The 15,698-nt window shown below is 32.5% G+C and overlaps 1 long non-coding RNA gene across 1 annotated transcript; it reads left to right on the top strand.

The window, feature by feature from the left end:
- Nucleotides 1–13,295: 13,295 nt before the first annotated feature.
- On the top strand, nucleotides 13,296–14,899 carry LOC134261507 (uncharacterized). Its single transcript, XR_009990829.1, has 3 exons — nucleotides 13,296–13,415; nucleotides 13,506–13,555; nucleotides 14,816–14,899. It is a non-coding gene; the product is annotated as an uncharacterized LOC134261507 (long non-coding RNA).
- The last annotated feature ends 799 nt before the right edge of the window (nucleotides 14,900–15,698 follow it).

Below are 15,698 nucleotides of genomic sequence, written 5' to 3'. Positions count from 1 at the left end.
AAAGCTTGACAAATCATAATACCAGCGATTATTTTCTTTTTTTTCATTTTATAGAATTGAGGTGGGTTCTCGAATAGGATCACAATACATACCTGCATACGGAATTTTCCCTTCTCAGGAAGTTGTCCTTAGGGACGAAACACAGAAAAACCAGGAAGGTATTTTTTCAAAATTGAATTCTTTCTCCAAAAGAGGCCCAGGGGCCACAGCGCTCACCTGAGCACATCAGCTAGGAAAAAGTACATATCAGATCAGAAGTAAAAGTTTACTGAGGATGGGAGGGGGGTTTGAATTTTAACCTTCCGGGGAATCATGATTTGAATGAACTAGAATCCACACTACTTGATGATGAATCCATATAAATATTACTAATCATGACTTTGAAGTACTTGAAAAGAAGACTTTAAAAGGTTTCCCTATATATTCCTATGTAAAATTTTGGTAGGACATTTTGGCCCCAGCCTAGCTCCGGGGGTCATGATTTGACCAAATTTGCATCTACACTACCTGAGGATAATTTCCGTGAGTTTCATCTTTCCTGTCTTAATGGTTCTTGAGAAGAAGAAGATTTTTAAATTTTTTTCCAATATATTCCTATGTAAAACTTTGATCGGCCATATTGGCCCCATCCTACCCCCGGGGGACATGATTTGAACAGATTTGAATCTACACTAACTGAGAATGATTCCACATGAGTTTCATCTTTCCTGGCTCAATGGTTTTTAGGAGAATTTTAAAGATTATTCCTATATATTCCTATGTTAAACTTTGATCAGCCATTTTGGCTCCATCCTACCCCCGGGGGTTATGATGTAAACAAACTTAAATTTACACTACCTGAGGATGATTTCAGATGAGTTTCATCTTTCCTGACCCAGTGGTTCTTGAGAAAAAGATTGTTTAAAAATGCCAGTATTTTTTCTCTAATTCATAATTATCTCAGCTTGGAAAAGGGCATGGCCTTTCATTTGAACAAACTTGAATCCCCTTCACCCAAGGATACTTTTATAGCAAGTTTAGTTGAAATTGGCCCAGTGGTTCTTGAGAAGAAGATGAAAATGTGAAAAGTTTACGACGACAACAATGACGACTACAACATGTACGACGACGACAGACAACGGACAAATTTTGATCAGAAAAGCTCACTTGAGCCTTCGGCTCCCGTGAGCTAAAAAATAATCGAAATATCAACTGCTGTATGCAATTTCAATTTCAGCGATTGAATTAACATGCAGATAATAAAGCATAATAATAGATTTTGCTTCATGTGCTTTTTTAGCTGCTTATTTTTTTTTTATAAAAAAATTAAAATGAAATTGTTGGAAATTGATTTAGTGCTATTAATAAATCAGCATTATATACACAAGACGAAAGACCACCTTTAAGCATTCGCTTAATGGTAGTTTAATGGTGGCTTAAAGAAGTTAATTCCTTTAAGCCACCATTAAGCCACCATTAACCTGCAACTTACAGGTGCTTTATGTCCAAACTTCATTAAGCTACCATTAAGTCACCATTAAGCTGAACTTAATGGTGACTTAATGGTCAAACCTCATTAAACTTTTAAGCATCTTATATAGAATCTTTGAATTTGAACTAACTTTTAGTGAGAACAAAGTTAGCTAATAGCCACAGGGGCTTGCTCCCAGAGTCTAATAATTATTTTTTTTAATCATTAACAGTGATAATAAAACAAGACATCCTTTATAAGTATCGTATATTATTATTATTTTTCAAATAAATCATTATTACATGCGTTGTTTTTAATTTTAGTGTATATGATTTTTAAAAAGAAATAATTATTACACGCCGAGAGCAAGTCCTTGTGAAATATCTTAAATTTTCAATACCCAAAATCAATTTGTTCTTAAAATTATCTTTATCCATGAACAAAAAATACATATTACCTTTTCTTTAAAAATGGTGTTTATATTTCATGTGTTAAAAGAAACATTCCGCGACAGAATTCACGGGAATATAACTTTAAATCATATAATCTCATGAAAAAAAATCAGTCCTTAATTTTTTTGGGGGGTGGGTGGGGGTGGGGGTGGGGGGTTACTGGTATACAAATGTGTAGTTTTCAAAGATTGACTTTTACCAGGGACCTACATAGGTCCCTACTTTTACATCATGAATAATTTTAATTAATTCGTTTTTTTTTTGTCTCTGTCAAAATCTGTCAAGTATCTGTCAAAATCTAGTCGGTCTTTAATGATTGATATTTCAAAATCGATTTTTAGAAGAACAGCCGATCAGACTAAACATGACATACGACCACATTTATACACATTGAGAAACGGGGTAAGATTAACAGATTATCAGTGTACAGTACACCGACTGGTCAGACAATAGACCTTAATTAGGTGTCCCCCGTCCCCGGTTAACGAACAGGAAACTACACATACACAACGTACACTGACAGATTTTTATGATCAATTATTTTCACAAAATTTAAATTTAACGCAAGCATATAACAAATTAAAAATTATGCTTCATCGTAAAAAGTCAATTATTTTGATACCCATTATGATACAAAAAAATTTGAAACTGAATATGATATTCTAAAAAAAAATTATTGTAAACGTAATTAACCAGGTAACTCTTACGCGAGGATTGTCACTAAATTGTTGACACAGAAACCGTTAATATCCGCAGTAATATTAAAAAAAAATTGTACTGTTTTTTCGTCTTTCTTTTTCGATGACATATTTTTGTGTTTTATCTATAATTAATTTATTTTCAATCATGATTGAATGCTTACATGTATAAAATTTTCGAATAACAGAGCAAAGAATTCAATCACATTACATCAATCTAAAAGCCGAACTCAATGTAGAAATATTAATGTGATATAAGCCTTTCAAAGAAATCCACAAATAAAATTGTTTATATTTTGATTAATAAATCAATTTTCCACTTTTGGAATCGTTCGAAAAAATACTAGTAAATACTTTTACAAGCCAAACAAATTTAAAAAAAAAATAAAGTCTAAATATTCAATATTTACCTCTAATACCAAGAGCAGCGATAGCTTAATGGATAAGGCGTTCGCCTTGCAACCCTAAGGTCATGGGATCGCGCACCGTCAGTGGCATTTTTTTTTTAATTTTGAATTTCGTTCTTTTTATTATTTTTACCAAATCAAGATATGTGCGAACTCTACATTTATAATATTGATAACAAATCACTATAAAATAATTTTTTACCCAAATAAACAATATTATCGACTGCGTAATGTGACTTAATGGTGGCTTAATGGTAGCTTAATGGTAGCTTGATGGAGTTTGGACATTAAAGTAAAATAAGCCGTATGGATGCCGATTTGTATGTGAAACAAAATGATTAAATGATTTGAAACACAAAAAGTGTAATGAAAAAATAATATTTCCACAAAATTTAACTATAAAACTCGTTGTAATAACAGAACAATAAAGCAATATCTGCAATCAAGAATTCAGTCTTTTCATGAATATTGATAAAGGAAGTGCGTAAATAGTAGGTCTAAATATAGACACTTATGTCCACGGGAAATTATAGACAACGAAGCACGTTGCATTTTGACAACGATTATTAATAAAAGGTTAATATGCGTCATAACAGAGTATAGATGGTTGATACTGATTACATTTAAAGATAATTTATATTAATAGTAACACGCCATCCATGTCAAAAGTGAGTTGTATCTCAAAGGGCTTACCTCGTTTTCTTGACGCCGTGTTTGTTTATCAATCTAAAAGTAGCGACGGCGTCACGTGGTGGATTTACTTAAAAATAGACATTATTCTCCTTGCAGGATAATAAATAATTATGATTTGATAACTTTATAACAAATTTTATTTAAATGGTGTAATTTACAGCATTTTCGTAACTTTTATTGGTAAACAAAATATATAAATTTCCAGCCGTATTTTAAAATGGCGCACATTATAGCGTATATTACTTTAAGCACCTGTAAGTCTAGCTTAATGGTAGCTTAATGGTGACTTAATGGTGGTCTAAAAGTTACCATTAAGGACCTGTAAGCTACTATTAAGCTACCATTAAGCTACATTTTAGCACCCATTAAGGACTTTGAGTTGGCTTAATGGTAACTTAATGGTGGTGTAAATGTTACTTAAAGGTGCTTAATGGCGACTTAATGGTGACTTAAAGACAACCATTAAACCACCATTAAGGACCTATAAGCCACCATTAAACCGGACTTAAAGGGTAAGTTTCATCTTGTGATATTGATTATAAATGATTTCGATCAAATTCCGCTAAAAGTAATATTATGACAGAGATTATTTTTCAGTCGGAGATTCCCAAAGTACAAGTCTTCCAGCAGCTACATTATTAAAAAAAAATATTAGGGAAAAAACTATTAATAAACATAATTTTTAAATGTAGCAGGTCTAGATGAAGCAATTTTAATTTGGGGAACAGCCTACACTGTATTAAATAAGAAAATAAACACTTCCGTTACGTGTTTAGAACTAAACAAGTATAAGATTGTGTTTAACAGCTAAACACTTATGTCTAAACGTGTGTTATATCTAAATGATGTTTAAGTGTTCAGATATTGAACATTTTTCTTTAAAGTGTAAAGTTATCTTCCCGGAAATGAAGCACATAAATTCGAATGATTGATTGATTGATTGATTGTATACTGTTTAACGTCCCTCTCTAGAATATTTCACTGATATGGAGACGTCACCATTGCCGGTGAAGGGCTGCAAATTTAGGCCTAGGCCTATGCTCAGCACTTACGGCCTTTGATCAGGTAGGGGTCTTTATCGTGCCACACCTGCTGTGACACGGGGCCTCGGTTTATAAGGTCTCATCCGAAGGACCGCCCAATTTAGTCGCCTTTAACAAAAAGTAAGGGGGTACTGAGGACCAATTCTAACTCGAATGAATTCACTTTGACATGGATACCCACTTCCCTACACTACACGGTCATTGAGAATAGAAGTGAGATACAGTTATTTGGACATTAGTTTTAACGGAGAATTGTTACCAATACATGTTGTAATGAAATGAATTATTATTTATAAAGCACATTTTTTTAACTTGCCTAGATAGCCGAGCGGTCTAGCGCGCTGTTCCTGTACTGCTAGGAGACAGATTCCGAAGGTCGAGAGTTCAACCCCGGGCTGGGGCGGAAGTGGGTATCCATGTCAAAGTGAATTTCTTTGTCCTTTATATATCAATATTTCTTCACTTAGGGCAGTTATGTTAGTTTAAGAGTTGTTGTAAAATGTGCTTTATAAATAATAATTCATTGCATTACAACATGTATTGGTAACAATCCTCCGTTAAAACTAATGTCCAAATAACTGTATCTCACTTCCATTCTCAATGACCGTGTAGTGTAGGGCAGCGCCGCGAGAATTCCATCGGCATCGAAAGCAAGTTTTTTAACTTGCCTAGATAGCCGAGCGGTCTAGCGCGCTGTTCCTGCACTGCTAGGAGACAGATTCCGAAGGTCGAGAGTTCAACCCCGGGCTGGGGCGGAAGTGGGTATCCATGTCAAAGTGAATTTCTTTGTGCTTTATATATATATATATATATATATATATATATATATATTATATATTTATTTTTTTTATAGTAAATCCATGTTTGAATGTTCATTGGATAAATTTCAAAATGTAACCAATTGTTATATTTTCAGTTTTCTTGCAAGAAGACACTCAAGTGTTTAATATAGAAACATGTAGCATAACATGTTATGTTAAGTGTTCAAAGTCTAAACATATAAGTGTTTAGGCTCTAAACATTTTCCGTTACACGTGATGATTTGATTTGAACATATTTTATTATGTAAGAAATACATGAACGGATTGGACAGCAGGCATAGCCTATATAAGCCCTCTCCACGTGATGAAATTCAACGTGTTTAGAATTCCAATGCATTAAAAAAATGTGACAAGAATTTGCTTAGGGAAGTGTTTATCATCTAAACACATTTTTTTACAGTGTATTCGAAATTCTTACATGTTAATAATGTTTTTAAAAAAATTAGATACAGAAAATGGAGAGTTAAGACTTAGTAGCATTTTATAACACGTATCTTCAAAATTCTAAAACAAAGTTTTTTCTGGCTCAAAAATGTTTTTATACAGGCCTTTTTTGTTGCTATTTCTTTTATATAAATATCTGTATGGAGGTTTATTAGTAGTTAAAAATTGACGCTTAAAATCTCTTAACTTCCACCATTAGATTTCTCTCAAGGATTTATCCTGGATTTACTGGGAGCTCTATGGTGGCCCTTAGACTCCCAGTCTAACAAATATTTCTGACCCCCAAACCAAATTGAAATTCCTGGATATGCCCCTGGATATGCCCCTGAGATTGATGAGAGTTATACAAAATTTGCTGATTTATACCTAAGTTTAAACTCATTAAACTTTAGATTATTCTCTTAGCATTATTTTACAGGAAAAAAAGTTTCCTCTTTTGAGGACGAGAATATCGAGTTTTATAACTGTGATGCGAAGGTTAAATGGCCAAATGAAGATGCATCCTTACGATACCCAGTGGGAAGATATGGAAAGTCTGAGCTTGTGTGCAAAGAGTCTGCAGACGGTATTTATTACTACGAGGACCATCTGCCATCTCTTACAAAAGGTGATTCATGGGAGAGATAAGTAACAGAGAAGAACACATCCACTTTGGTTATAAATTTCTTTTATTTCACAAAAAGGAACTATCATCTGTTTTTTTTAATTAAAAGTTTATTATATATACAATTCAATGTTTTCTTCAACATAATTGTTCTATATTTCATCGTAGAGAATGCTAAGATTGGTCTCCGGGTTGTGAAAGTAACCGGTGAAGAAAATGTCAAAGTCGGAACCATAGTTCCCCAGAATGTAAGTAGAAATATTTGTTTATAACTTGGTATCAGTAAATTGAAGCATGACAAAAAAAATACTATAATCAAGGACTTGTATTGTTGTCTCTATTATATATACTTAAATATTTGCACCGACATTTCAAAAAAGGTCAGTGATTCTAGATCGGAAAGATAAGCCGTAAAGACAGGACAAGTCAGTATCTAAATGTGTACGTTTTTTTTCTGGATCATAATTCAGCGAAACAAAAAATTCCATCCAATCCTCGGGTGGAAAATTTATCGGATTTCTTGTACTGTTATTGTATGTCGTAAGTGCATATAAATATGCTATAAAAAATTTACGAGGATACGTAGGGGTTTTAACAAAGTCATTGGTACCTTAAATTTACTTAATATATCCGTAATTTGCAATATTTGTATAACGAATTGTAAAAGTATATGAAAAAACATCTGGAGTTTACATATATGACTACGGAATATATATTCGGGAAACTTAAATGTAAAAATTACTTTTGATCCCAAAACTTTGTGGTGCATTTGATATCGGGCCTTGGGATCATGAAAAAAGACTTCGGACTTTAAAATGTTTAAAACTCGTTAAATGAAACTCCAAGTTTGCATATGACAGCACATTGTTGATACAAAACCGGACAATATTTTCAATTTGGTCTGCTTCTAAAGAAATTCAGGCCATATGCATTTTTTGGCTTTAGCTTAAATTTCTTCATGATCCCGGGGCCTGATGTTAATTCTTAAGAAAAAATAATGTCCATTTAATGTTTATATTTCGGGATCTTTACAACTTTATAATAAAAGATGTAATTTTTGTGAAAAATACAGGACTTAGAATCAGTTTGCAGTATTCGTGAATATTAGTCAGTGTTTGTTCAAAATCAGTTTGTAGTATTCGTAAAGGTGGTCAATGTTCGTTAATGTCTTTTAACCTTACAATTTTCCCAGATATCTTTAAGAATTATGTGGGGGATTCCCAAAAAAAAACGCTATATGCATAAATAAAGTCAGTTTTTCTGTGTTCGCATTAGAAGAGTTAAACATTAATGCTCTAAGGAAAGATGTTGTTGAAAGTCCACAGTGTATTCATTTTACTCAGTGTTTTGGCTTAGTGGATTGACTTTACGAAATGCAGATGGAAGTGGCATTTAAAGGTTTATTTATTTTGACACTAATCTATATCACCGATTTATTTAATGTAATGAGTAATTTCTTTATGAAAAAGACTTCAGAAGGAAATGGAACAAGTATCCATGAAAAAATCGAAGAGGAACTGTGGATAAGATGGGACACTACTGATAAACGTGAACGTCATAGATTAGAGAACCTGAAACTGTTTGATAACAGTCAAACAGGTATTCTTTTTTTCTCTTTCTATAAAAAGAAATCGTATTAAAAGGGAATTAAAACTTTGTTGCAGTTCGACAAAAGAGCTCAACTAGATCTCACTCTATGCTTGTTTGTTATTATTCATTTGCAGGGGTGATACATCCTGCAATCTGCCGATTCTGTGATTCTAAAAAACTTATCAAAGGGATAAGATGGAAGTGCAGAGAATGTCCCATCTGCGATCTATGTACAGAGTGTTACATGTCTGACAAAGATGATCCAAAACATCGCTTTGAACGAAGAGAAGACACACATCAGAGGTTAAAAAATATATTCTCATTCTACATTCCTAAAAATTTCTTATTTTTTAAACAAAAATGAAATTCAGCAATTCAAATGTAAGTTTCTCTTTAAAAGGAAGCCAGAGCCGGATTTCAGGAACGTAATGAAGGGGATGTCCCCTTGTTTTCTTCAAAGTAAATAACTCTTACCGTTAAAATATGTTCATTAAAAGCCCTGCTGTCCCCCACCCTACATTCACTCACAAGTAGACTGTTTTTTTTGCCCCCTCTTTCAGAAACAATACTACTACGAGTGGATTCTGCATCTTCAGACTTTTAATTTGTTTAAGAAATTTTTCTTTGTTAAAATATTCATGTGTTCAATTTGAAAGATATAAACATGGTAGAATCAACGTATTATTGGAAATCCTTTACTGGCATAATCATCAGAAAGATTTTTTTTTACACTGGGGCACCTCTAAGATTTCCTGTCTTAAAAAAACATCTTTACTTTTATTCCTGTATTTCACAAAGTGATTCAATATACCGTTTTTTCGGTACAATGTCTGCCTCTATTTGTTCGCTTACAGAACACATGCATTGCAGCATGATAAAATTACATTGTACATTAAAATCAAACACGACAGATGCTCAAGAAAATTAAGCTTGACATAAATAAAATAGTAAACAAGGCAATGAGTGGGTAATAGTGTTATTAAAAGAAAGAATTTGATTAAAATCAAAACAAAAATAAATTTTGAAAGGCGTACACACCTTACTTTAGCATTTTTAGGAAACGCCAGAAAGCATTGTATTCTCCTTATTTGAAGGATTTTATATGGCAAAAATTGTATATATATTTCAAGTAACAAAAGTTTACAAGCAAAACTGCTAAGCATCTATCGTTCAGATACCGTTTAACTTAAATTTATGGCTACTATTGTTATTGAATTTAATACGATGCTAAACTGTTGAAAAAATAACAAAAATGATTTTCTTAAAGATTAGTACATTTTGTACCCACCAGTTTTTTTTAAAAGAAATTTTACAAATTACAGAACAAATCTACATTCAACTAGACATGAAAGTGCTCAAAGATCAAAGAAAAAGAAAGCAGTTGGAATTTTTAAAGGCTCAAAGGTGTTTATGCCGGAAGAAACGGGTAATCATTTGCTTCAGAAAAAACGTTGCCTGCGTAAATATAGTCATTTACTTAATAAGAAAATGCATTATTCGACGTGGGATGCCAACTCCTTGATAGCATTTGATCCAGCCTGTGTTTTGTGTTTTAAAACGTCTTGGCTCTGTATACAGTTTAAATTGTTTAAATGTACTTTAAAGCAATATCACTCTTTTTTTATTTCACATTACTTTGTAAGCATTAAGAATTAATATGCTTTTTAAAATTGCAAAAACATGTCTCAGAGATATAAATTAGCTTTTGCGTCTTGGAAAGGTAGCTTGTCTCAATAAAAACTCAAACTTGGTGAGTATCTGTAAATATATACTAGTACTGAGTATTATTCTTTTTGTATTCTTTTAAATGTAAATATTATCTGTGAAGTCGCTATATCTAGGGATCTAGGGATTTATCCCGTAAAAGGGCTATATTTATATCGAATGAATAATCTATACATAAGAACGTCATGCAAAGTGTTTGAAAAGTGCTTTCAATGGCAATTTAAGCAAAGAGAATCTTTAAAAGTAGGTCCTCATTCAATTCAATCATTAGAATAATCTCTAATTATTTAATTGTACTTGTATCTAGCAGTTTCATTGGCTGAATCATTCAAAGGAACATATAATATTTTGTATAACATAACTTGCCTTCGTCACATTGAGTTACGTCAAAAACGTATTACTCCGCCTGACGTTACTTTTGAAATATGCTACATTTGAAGCCTTTTTCCAGAGGTAAAATTGTCTCATTGTCTACACTGAAATTAAATTATAAGGAATGAAGCTAATTTCAACTTATGTTATACCATATCCTTACGATATAACATAACTTTGGGCAGTTTACGATTTTTTGGAAGCGTAAACTGCCCCACGTTAGCTTGTTCTTTATTTTTGAATCTCGCTCAACCTTTTGCGTAAAAGAGACCTAATTGTGAGAAAAAGACAAAGTTGACAATCAGAGAAAAAAAAGCGATCGTGTTACAAAATTTAATGGTATAAATTCGTCGTGTTTAAACAGATTTGTTGGATCGATGAAGGCTCAACAGAATTAAGTTAAGTGTGCCCCATATTTTCACGTAAAATCCAATATGGCGGCAGCGCAGATGTAACCCCACATTACCTCCACAATTTAATGCATGGAAAGTAAAATTAGGTTTTACACGTCTTTGTAACTTATATTCATTTATTGGATTCAAAAGTCAAAAGCAATAATAAGTTTTAGGGCGCCGAAGTTAAATTAATATGAAAAAAGAAATTGTTTAGAATCAAATCAGGGATAAGATCTAATACATTTTATCGGTAAACGGTAAAAGTCCTATTACTCAAAATATTTTTGATGAAAACTGCATTAATATACCTCAGTTTAATACAGTACATGTTTTATTTCAAACGATGGAAAGCTATTTAAAACACCTAAAATCCAGCAGTATTATGTAAATAATATTGAATGAATGTCTGTGATTACATAACTGGTACCGGACATAAACCGTGATCGTAAACAAACCATACAACGAATAATCGAATTGCTGATAAACAGTATCATAGTCCTACTTTACCTCTTACAATTTAAAACTTTCTTTGAAATATTTTTTTATACAAATAAGCCTTTGACGCCAATTTCAAAATCGTATTATGTGGACAAAAAGCACGACTATTCAGTTCGTTAAACATTCTATATTCTGACGTCATTTTCGGAGTTATTACGTCATAAAATTATAACGAGACGTCTCAAATATACGTATATTTTCCAGATCTTTCCAATATTATTAAACTAAATAATTTTCGTAAAATGGTGAATTTCTTTATTAAATAGTTGCCAGAACTTTTGAAATAACCCTCGTACGCACCTTGATACGTCAAGATCCTGAAAAGACACTCTACAAAACATACACTCTATTCTTTCATTTCGCTGTCTCAAAAGAAAAGAAATATTTGGCTAACCTAAAAACAAAATTAGGCAAACCTGATATCATGTTCAATATCCATATGTGGTGTTATAGTGGCTGTTACATAATTGTTGACAACTTACACGAACAATCACGTTACACGAACGATTCCGCACGATTAACGCACGATTAAACCTGTTACACGAACAATCTTTCACGTTCACAATTCTACACGTTACACGATCTTACACGATTGTTAACGCAAACGCACGATTCTTCACTCAAAATAATTCAAAATATTTAGGAATCAATATTTTCAAAGCGAAATACGGCTTAATACTTATTTAAGATTTCAAAGAATTATCAATATCATTTCATAGACTTTGAAGGAAAAAAAAAACGGAAAATGATATTTCTGTAACTAAAAATATGCAAGGCTTAATATTTTAGATCTAAAAAAAATATTTCTATGGTAATTCTTCAAAAAAAAAAAAACCAGATTTTGTTCGTTCTGTTAGACATTTAAATGTATGTGGGTCGTATAATTTGATTGAATTGGACATCATGATATCCAGAAAGGGGGATACGATTGAACAAAAATGGCAGCATGGAATGACTTAAATTATAATTACAAATTTTATACTTATATTTCTAATGATTGAATGTCTGATAAACTTGCCAATTATTCAACTTTTCTATTTGCAGAAATTTAAAATTAATTAATTACAAATAGGTTCAAGAGATAAACAAAGATAATCAAACCCTCCGAAAATCATCTCGTGTGCATGTATATTCGTCGACTTAATATTTATGTAAGCATTGAGAAATGTTTATGTATTTGTAAAAAAAATATATATATTTATTTTCAATGAATTGATTTCAAGATTATCTTGACCACAATAAGAAGTAAATAATAATTAAAATCAGATTTTTAAAAAAGGCATTAAAGATCTAAGTACGGTTTATCAAAATATTGATCGCGCTTTTTGACGAGAACTTAATATTGTAAGACTTACTATATTGTTTACGGGCGATAATTAGTTCGTTCTGCATTCTATTATGTAAATTGCGCTTTTTGATTTTATTTGGATTTTAATTAATAAATTAAGAAAAACAAACAAGGGAAATGCTTATTTTACAAATAGCATTCCGATAAAAACTTAAAAAACGAAATTTACACTATTCTACCCGCACGATCTCGCACGAATAATAACGTACACGATTGAGTCTGATACACGAACGATCTTGCACGTTACACGAACGATCACTCACGATACACGAACGATTCTACACGATTGGTTTGTCAACAATAACGTTCCTGCCACTGTATCTGTATAATTAAATAATTTAAAAATTTTAGATCAATGTACATATTTCCATTCTTTTAAGGTTTTATGTTTTCTTTTTTAATATTTTAGATTTACATTTATTTCAATTACAAAGATATGCTGTACTTTTTTCCTTGTACAAAATCTAGAATATGTATACCATCTTGCCACATATAATTCAATCATCATCGACTTGAAAAATGCATTATTATGTATTTACATGAAATAGGTAGTTCAGTATACTGTTCGAACTGTAATATGTAAGTTACACAATCTGCTTTTGTAATCACATGAACTACGACATTTGGTACAATCCAGTATGATACGATAAAAATGCATTTTATTGAATCTTTTCAAATTTTTATCTTTATAACAAAAGAGAAAATTGGAGTTGTGGAGAAAATGTGTAAATATATGGCCAGCGTTGCTAGAAGTGCAGTTAGACTTGAAGGGAAAGGAAAACAAAAAATGAAAATCATACAACTGAAAAGTTTGAACTTAAAACAACAGACAACGTACTATTATTTTCCTGACCACCTACCAGATCTTGGAAATGGTATGGATAACTGCATTAAACTTATTGAGGTTTATTCTTGAAATCTTTTTAGTTAGACTGCAGTCGCGTTAATCGTATCATTTCTTGCAGATACTTGTGGATATATCAAAATTAAAGACAATGTGGACGAAAAAAAGAAGGTAACCAAATTATTTTTTTTTTCATATGTCATGAATGTCAAACAAAACTAAAATAGAGTTTGCCTATATACGAGATGTGTTTAGATTTAATGACAACATACCGCAGAGGCGACATTTGGACGTACAGCAGTTTCTCTTGCCATGGACATGCTACAAATGCGTATGCCATAATGTCAGGTGGTGCAAGAGATTAACATCAGTAAAAGCGGCAATAAGATGTTAAGGGAACAGTTTTCAGAATACATAGAGAGAGAGAGAGAGAGAGAGAGAGAGAGAAAGAGAGGAAGACCTTGTAGTGACAGGCAATAAAGTGCGACTGTTCGTCAGGATCGCGAAATTGCTATTGGCAAAAAGCAATTGGTTTATGTCTTATAAAGCCTTGAATAGGAAATAAACAATGATCATGAGTTTTATACAGCTTCTCAGACTTTAAGAAATGGGAGATTTTGCATGCCCACAAGCCAGAAGTTCATTCTCGTTTGACTGTAAGACACTGCAAAACTTGATTTGATTTCAGCAGCAACCATGAACATTGACTACTACGCCACTTGTGACCTGTTCTGTTTATAGATAAATCCTTGTGTTTGTGGTTTTTCAGGATTATTGCTTTGCTGATTACACTTTTTTCGTGACGCCTCTGTCACAGTAAGGGGGGGCATGTGTTTCGATGACCTTTCAGAACTCTTCCATTCGCAATGGTCCTTTTACTGGTCTTAGATAGAGATATTTTATTCCTCACAACTTATTCGTTTTTGTTTCTGGTTCTATTAGTCAAGATTTTTTTTTGTCGGGAATGATTAACTAAACAACACAGGGTTCGAATTGTTGAACAAATTTTTGTTGATGAAATAATTGAACAAATATAATTGCCGTCACGTTAGCCCAATTTTAACCCAATAGAACACAATCGGGATTTTCTTCACCGACATGTACAGCAGCGCGATGCACCTCCACCTGGTTTATGAGACTCTATACAGGGAAACATTTTAACTTTTAATGGAATCAATTTTCTTGGTTTTGTAATCAATGCATTCTGAAAAAATAGATATACTGTGATATATAATTAAAATCCTTTCACATGTATAGTTGCCGATTTATTCCCATTAACCAAAAAAAATCTATCATCCTTAACTTTTTTTTAGTTGAGTATATACCTTATAAAATAAATTGAAATTAATTTGGTGTATGAACTAATCATGCCCACTTTTACGACTTCTATTTCAAGAAATATTCAGAAAGCTTCTTTGATTTTCCCTGCAGATTATTGTGAAATGCTGGTTTCTTGACAAAGATACCCCAAGACTGCGAGAGGAAAGACCAAGATTATTAATCATTTTTGCAGACAACTCCAATATTGACAGTAACACGGAAAAGAGGATCAAAGAAATTCGATATATTTCAAGTAAATGTCTTCTACAATGTATTATGTTTTGTTTAGTTATTTGTTTGATATCTAGCGTCCCTTTCGAGAATTTTTCACTTATATGGCGATTCCACCACTTGCCGGTGGAGAGCTGCAGATTTTGACCTATACTAGTCTTGTCACTCAGGGCTTTTGAGCAGTGAGGGATCTTTTTCGTACCAGCATCTACTGCGACACTGACCTCGGTTTATCCGGTCAAATCTAAAGGGTTGATCTCCACGTCCCACTGTGGAATTCGAACGCGCGACGTAAGGGTATTTCCTTCCTTACTCCATAATTGTAGAGAACACGCTCTATAATAATCAAGTTGTATATTTTATTGACAAAAGTCATAAACATGTATACGAGGGTTGATCCAAAAGTTCGTGGAATTTCTTTGTAAAATTTTAACGTGATTTAATGAAAGCAAACAACAGGCATATTCATAATATAAAGGCATAATGCAACAATATTGGAAAATTTCACCACTAACCAATTACAAATAAGGTCATACGAGCTTTCTGAAACTGGATAGTTGTGAAACCCGGGGGAGACTTCGACGTAACGTCATCAGATGTGTCACGTCACGTTATAGAAGCATCTCGTTCTTATGTTGAATTCGAGTAGTGGTAAAATACAAAATGCTGTCCTTCTCTCGATTTTTTTCCCAAGAAAAGCCTGGGTATCCTCTCGCACCAACTTATCTTCATTTTTTTACTCCTATGTCAAAAAAATATCAAT

Source organism: Saccostrea cucullata, unplaced genomic scaffold (assembly GCF_032062105.1).
Source record: "Saccostrea cucullata isolate Sc308-1 unplaced genomic scaffold, CSIRO_AGI_Scuc_v1 ctg2889, whole genome shotgun sequence".
Lineage (NCBI taxonomy): Eukaryota > Metazoa > Mollusca > Bivalvia > Ostreida > Ostreidae > Saccostrea > Saccostrea cuccullata.
Note: the sequence above shows the minus strand (reverse complement) of the source record. Positions and strands in the feature narration are given on the sequence as shown.